A 7785-nucleotide genomic window follows, 5' to 3' on the forward strand; every position below is an offset into this window, starting at 1 on the left:
ATTCTTCGTACGATCTCTCCTCTGCTTCTTCCGTCCGCTCGGTTAAGTTTTTGTTTTCGTCTTCTAACTCTCTGATGGTTCCGCTTAACGCTTTGTTTGCCTCTTCCAATTTTTGGTTGAGTATCTTCACTTTCTCTATTTCTTCTAAGGCATTGACTTCATTCGGAACGATATTTTTCTTCGCGACTTTTTCATGAATTTCTTTGGCCCGCATACTACGCCCGTTTTTTAACTGCGGGCGAAAAATATCTGATTTCATCATTTTTCAGACTTAAACACAAGTTTGCAATAACTGATAAAAATAATACTATCATACCTGGTTTATACTATCGAAAATCATTGACATTGCTCTGTCATATTCTCCGATGTTCTCCGTATTCTGGTTACATTTTTGATATTTTTCGAGCCTTTCCATTGGCATAATCCCGGCGATCCCTTCGCCGTCTTCCAAGCTTGAACATCTCTGCTTCATCTACCAATTTTCATCGGTTTAGTGTTGGACATAAATTTTTTTTACCGTCCTAACACAATAGTAAAATCAACGGTCAACTTCTTGGTTAACAAATTACGTGGTTTTCCTCCATGAGTAGTATTACCCCCGGCGGTACTTGCCGCTGGTTGTTGGATTTTTGCTCCTGCATTTTTTTTTTTGCGGTTTATTTTCTTTCACCGACTTTGTGTTCTTCCCTGCACTATCTTTTGTAAGTATCACTGTTTCGTTCTTTTCCCTACCATTCTTTTCCTGTGTATACCAAACCAAAGCGAGATATTACATCTCACCACACTTTTACATATCTATGTTTTCTATTGTACATACCTTTTTCTCTTGATGTTGCATTATGTATTATATTTCGTGCAGATGTTTTGTGCATTGTAGTCTCCCCCGAGGCATCATACATTGTAACGTTGGTTGTCTCTCTTGGTCTCCGTTCGCCCGTTTTCTTGTAGCACATCTTCTTTTGTACAATTCGCTTTTTTTGCTTAGCAAACTCAGCACTAGTTCTCGCTGTGTTAACTCCGTTCCATCTTCTTTTTCACCATCGCTGTCGCTGCCAAATATTGCATTTCTGAGACTCTTACTCTTCTTCGCCATTTCACTATGTGTCTCCTTGGACCTATCGGGCCATTGTTCGATACCCCCATAATGTCGGAAATCAACGATATCATCAAAGTAGCTCAGATCTACCAATCTTTCATCAGAGCATTCATGAAAGAAGAAACGAAGATTGTTCTCCACTTCCTTGTCCAATTCAATGTCTGGTAGTGTACTTTCGCGTTCTCTATTAGACATAATAATAACTTCGTGTTAGTCAACAGCGGTTTACTCGTGATACAATTTTTCTATACTTATGTTTTGGCTTACCTCGAAATTTGTTCGGCACTTTAAACTCTGTCAGATTCCACTTCCCTCGCAAGCGGTACAGAAATCTATCCCATCCGGGGAACCCTTTAAAACTTCTGTTTGAATCCTTGAATTCAACTTCAAATTTTATGTACCCTTTTCGTCGGTATGGCTTTTCGGTCATTATCAACGCCAAGATTTCTTGAGCCGAACCTTCTCGTTAAATTCATTTTGTAAATGGTGCGCTCTCGTAAAGATCAACCAGAACGATATTGGTAGTTGTCCCGGTGCTATTTGCCACCACTCCAATAATTGTGCAATTTCTTTGCTCAACGGAATTGCATTCCTGCAATTTAATTGTGTGTAAGCCATTACTATTTCATCTTCTTCGACTTTCGTTTCAAATTCATACACTTCATCAATCTCAAATTTCTCGAGTCCTAGTATTTTCTGTATTTCCTTAAGCGACCATCGACGTGGTTCCAGGTAGTCGTTGTATCTGTCACCTTCTTTCCACCTCACCAAGTCTGCGATCGTCATCGAGTTTTTCTGCTCGAGTGTTTTTTCGTCCGTATAGTACGGTAGTTTCTACCTGAAAAAAAGAAAATAAAACCGGATCAGATAGGTCAAAAATCGGGTCAGATAGGTAAAAAATCGGGTCAGATTGCTCGAAAATCGGGTTCACTGAGTCCACAAGGACGAACTAGGCCAACTCAATGGGACACAGGTACGGTGCCCTTCCTTTTGAGGGCGTTTCACCGTATCTTGTTTGTTGTTAACTCTTCCGAGTACACGAACCGGTTTATAAAACAGTGGTTCTGATGTCCTTCCTTTTGGGAGCTGCACCGTATCATGTTGTGTTTTCAATACTTAAAACCAGTTTTGGTTAATGGCGCCACCATCATCTCGCTGTCCGTAGTTTCGTTCTTTTTACTTTCTTATTTCTTTCTTTTTCCATCCATCATGGCGACGACCACAAAACCCGATAAAATCCAATCGTGTTTTCGTTATTCCGATTGGTAATATTCTTTGGTCGTGTTATTCTGATGGAGTTTTTCGGCCGATATTACTCCCAAAACCGCACAAAATTTCGTAGCGCTTTGTAATGGGCACCACCACTACTAGGTGACACCAAATGGGTTTCTTCAATTGGGATGAAGAAGATGAGAAGAAGGGTTCCCTGAAAACAAGAGGACCGTAAAACCTAATAGACACCGTGGCTAACTTTTTTTCAAAGGCCAACTTTTGTTTTTTCGGATTATCACTTTGTAACTTTTCTCTCTTTAAGGTTCGCCAATGAGATCAGGAAGTTGGATGGTTTCCTTAGTGATAGATGAAGATGATGATCAGCGATACACGCTTACAACAATTACCGGATGCTAGACCAAAGATCTTCCTTTTTATTGAATTTTTAGTCAACTTTTGCGGTATTCACCGTCCGGAAAAATAGATCACAATGGAGCTAATGGTGAGAGAACATACCGCTAGTCAAAGTGAAGATAGAACAAGCTTCAAAACTTCTCTTGCCTACGCCTGGTTTCTTTGGATGAACGTAAAGTATTTTTTCTATGGAGTGGGATATACGGCCCCAACACTTATATATTATCCATTACGATGGGTTTTCTAGTCCTAGTTTGGTGGAATTCTTCTCCAACTCGACTTCATCTCTACATATTCAATTCTTATCTCATTCGAACACTTTGAGTCCAATTGCTGTTTAACTTCCTTTTATTATTATTATTACTATACTGCCCCTACGTTTAATTTTCAACGGTATAATCCAAATATCTCTATTCCGTTGGCACGCTTCGTCGAATTCAGATTTCGCGTTATCGCGTGATGCGGTATTCGGCACAATTTTCTTTTTTGATCAATTTCTTTTGCAATTTTATTTATGTGCATCTTTTATTCTATCTGTACTTTTTCGGCCGTTTTTTTATTTAACTACGTCATTGCGTCCCGTATACGTTACTTTGACATTTTTTTGTTTCCGCTAATTCACGAATTTTTCCCGATTGTCCATTTTTCTTATCGTTTACGTTCACACGACACTTTGTTATACCCTCCGCTTACTCTTTTATTATTTCACGTTTTCCGTGATTTATCTTCTCTTCTTTGCCATGTGAACTTTGTTCGCCTGACAAAGAGGGGGCGGTGTTTCGACCCCACCTACGTGGCAAACGTCTATTAGTAGGGGTCTCTATTTTATTCATTTAATCAACGTGGCTAAAACCCACCCGCAATATCATGGATCAATGTGCAGGCCCATTAACTCATGTGTCTAAGGCTGAACCTTAGCCACATGGCTTGCCACTAATATCGTTGATTTATGTCCCGTGATTCATTTCTTATAAAAGAGATAGTTATCGGTTAACAAATATACTTTATCACAATTACTCAAGCAACAAGATTACTTGAGCTACAAGGACTCTCTACTCTACCTATATAAATACCACATTATTTTTCATAAGGAACTACGTGGAAACTTGATCCCTAGAGAACAGATCTTGGACGCGTGGGCAGCCATTATTTGGTTGGTTTCATCTCCCCCAACATCAAATTCCTCTATTTCTTAGTGTATTCTTTACCATTGCTCTCACTGTGTTGAAGCAGTTTATTGCCGAAACACACATGAACATTGGATCACTAATTACTTAAAAAAATAAAATAACAACAATTTTATAACGATCAAACAAATATTTGAAGAATATAATTCAATGAATCTAAGCATTGAAGGACACATTTGTTAAAATCCAAGCTTAAGCACACAAAAAAAGGGGAAAAAAACTACTAAACCTATCTATTTACATATCCAAGAAATTTATTTCTAAACTCCCAACTAAAAAATAAAAACAGGAAATCAAATATCACCAATTAGATCACGAAGTTCCTCTACCATTTCTTGTTTGAGCTCCAAATCTCTGCCTAAGAATATTTCTTTCTCAATGGGGTTCCTCATTAGGATTGTGTAAGCCTTCCGTAAGTATTGTTTAGTAAAACCTTCAATCTTCATAACTTGCATACAAATATATTCCGCACGAGCTGCAGGATCAACAAATTTTTTAAGATCACCTATTGCACCTGTCATACCTTGAACAATCTCTTTCACTTCATCAACCACTCTCACTTTCTTACCATGTGACCTTTTCTCCTCCAACGTGTTCTCTGACATGGCCGATGCCTTTCCTTTTTCAGTACCATTTTTTGTTTCACCTTCTTCTAAACCAGCGGGATCATTTTCTTCATTTACAACATACAGTGTCGAGATATTTTATATGACTTGGTTGACTTCGCATTAGAGTGGCCATTTGTTTGCCAAGAATCAGACCCGAGGTTAATCCAACGAAATTCATTTCTCTCTTTTATTGGGTAATTTCCTAAATATTAACCAATAATATTAGTTCCAATTTTGATTTTTCAACACAATTTTGGACATTTTTGCCCTTCAAGTAAAAACAAAATAGTACTCTCTCTCTCCTCTAACAATCTTTCTCTATCTTCTTACACTTTTCTCTCTCCTTGTCCCGGTGATGTTGACGCGTTGAATTATCATAACCACTCAATTTCATTGAGATGAATACACCAATCAAGAGAAATCGTCCAAATTAAGTATTGATTTTTGAGTTTATTTTTTTAAGTAATTAAAACGAATAAAAAATAATTAAAATAAGTTAGAAAATAAACTAATAAATAAAACGAAGAATTAAATCAAATTATATATATATATATATATATATATATATATATATATATATATATATATATATATATATATATATATATGTTGACTGCATCAAAATAATAAAATTAAATACACAAAGAAATTATGAAAAGTTACTTTAACATTTGATTCCATTAAAATAACAAAATTCATTTTCCTTGCAAACTCATTCAAAAAAATTATGACATTAGTAGTAAATAATTATGATGTCATCCCTTTTTCCTTCATAATAAAAAAAAATATAAAAATATCTCTTGAATAGTATAAACAAATTAGTAAAACGCCTATAAAATGTCAACCTAAATAAACTACACTGTCAAAGAACTCATGCACAATAAAGAGACAAAAAAGGCTTAGACATATATTTTTATTCTTTCACTCATTTGTTTTGGACGTGATTTTTTCTTTCACTGTTTGATTTTTCAAGAGTTCGGTATGCAAAGAAATATTGTTTGTAGTTGACAAACACATCTCTCTCAAGATGTAACTAACTCATAGCTCAACACATTATAAGATAGAGACTGTGAAAATAAAAATCAAATAACCACATGTCAATAAATTATAACTTGAAAAAATTTAATAGAGAAAAAAAACAAACAAACAAACAAAGTAATAATCACTATTTCAATATCCAAAATCATAAAAGTTGCTGACATATGTTTTGAAAGTTAGATCCAAAAGATACTTAACCCAAAATGTATTAAAAAACCACGAGTTCAGCATTCAACCAATATCATCGATCACATGTCAATAAATTATAACTTAGAGAAACTTAATTGAAAAATATAAAAAATAAAATAATCACCACCATTCTAGTACCCAAAAGCATAAAAGTTGCTGACAAATGTTTCGAAAGTAACTACTAAATATTGCATTAGATCCAAGAGATACTTAGCCCAAAATGACTTAAAAAAAATACAATTTTGGCATGCAACAAATATTATCTATAAATGACAAACATACATATTCCCCAGTATTTAACTCGCTCACAGTTTAGCAAATTAATTACAAAACAGAGAAACTTAAAAATAACAATAACAATAACAATAAGAATAAATATTAACTGAGTTTAGTTCCAAAAGTTGTTGACATATGTTTTAAAAGTAACTAGTAGATACATACATTAGATCCAAGAGATACTTGGCCTAAATTGTATTGAAAAAAATCAATGAAGTTCAACATGCATTCAACCAATATCATCAATTACAGTCAATAAATTATAACTTCGTGAGAAATTTAATTGAAAAAATAAAAAATAAAATAATCACTACTATTTCAATACCCAAAATCATTAAAGTTGTTGACATATGTTTCGAAAATAACTACCAAATATGTGCATTAGATCCAAAAGATACTTAGCCCAAAATTTACTAAAAAAACACTAGTTCAGCATTCAAAACAATATCATCGATCACAGATCAATAAATCACAACTTAGAGAAACATAATTGAAGAATATAGAAAATAAAATAATCTTCACCATTTTTGTACCTAAAATCATAAAAGTTGCTGACAGATGTTTCGAAAGTAACAATTAAATATGTGCATTAAATCCAAGAGATACTTAGCTCAAAATGTACTAAAAAAAACACGAGTCGAACATTCAACTAATATCTTTAATATGTGACAAATATATTTCTCAATTTGTAACTCGATCACAAATCAATAAATTAAAAATTAGAGAACCTTATGCCAAAAAAAGCAAACATTTTTTTTAAAAAAAAAGTGTTCGGTATGCAAGAAATAATATCTATAAGTATCTATAAGTGACAAACAGATTCGTCATTATGTGACTTGCTCAAAGATCAACAAATTACAACTTAGGGAAATTTTAAAAACATAATAATAATAATAATAATAATCAATACCATTTTGTACCAAATCCATTAAAGTTGCTAAAATATGTTTTGAAAGTAACTAGAAAATATATACAACAAGAAAAACTCAACCCAAAATATATGCATTACATACAAGAAATACTTAGGCCAAAATGTACTAAACCTATAGGAGTTCATCATTCAACAAATATCATCGGAAAGATATGTAGATTACATCCAAGAAAAACTTAGCCCAAAATTTACTAAAAAAACACGAGTTCAACATTCAACTAATTAATTTCATCTATAAGTGACAATCATATTTTCTCAATTTGTAACTCAATCACAAATTACAACTTGGAGATACTTAATATCCAAAAAAAAAAAAAAAAAAAAAAAAAATGAATAAGCAGTCATATAAGTAGCGGATATATTGTTTGTGAGTAACTACATACCAAATTTATACATTACAGTCAAGAAATTTTTTACCCATAATGTACTAAAAAAAAGCACAAGTTTGCTTTTTCTGGTTCTTCTAAAACACCTGCTCCACAATTAATTATCCAACACTCATTGTCAATTCAACTTATTGCATTGGAATTTTTTCTCCATTAGACAATTTACCTTTCGATTTTGAACGTCTACAAACTACTAAATAAAATGAGAGAGAGATTGTGAATACCTTTTGACAAAATTGTTACTTGGCAACTTACCTTTCTTAAACGTCTTGGAACTATGATGAGGTTTTAGCTTAGACAAACACACAAAGGTAAAACCTTTTTCATTTGTTGTACAACTTGTAAGTGTATATTAGCTAAACTAAATGACGGGTTTTGCATTTTGTTGAACTTACTTTTTCATATCTCTAAGAAAAGTGGATTTTTGTAGATGACTGATGAAGATACA

This window comes from Coptis chinensis, chromosome 5 (genome assembly GCF_015680905.1).
Source record: "Coptis chinensis isolate HL-2020 chromosome 5, ASM1568090v1, whole genome shotgun sequence".
NCBI lineage: Eukaryota > Viridiplantae > Streptophyta > Magnoliopsida > Ranunculales > Ranunculaceae > Coptis > Coptis chinensis.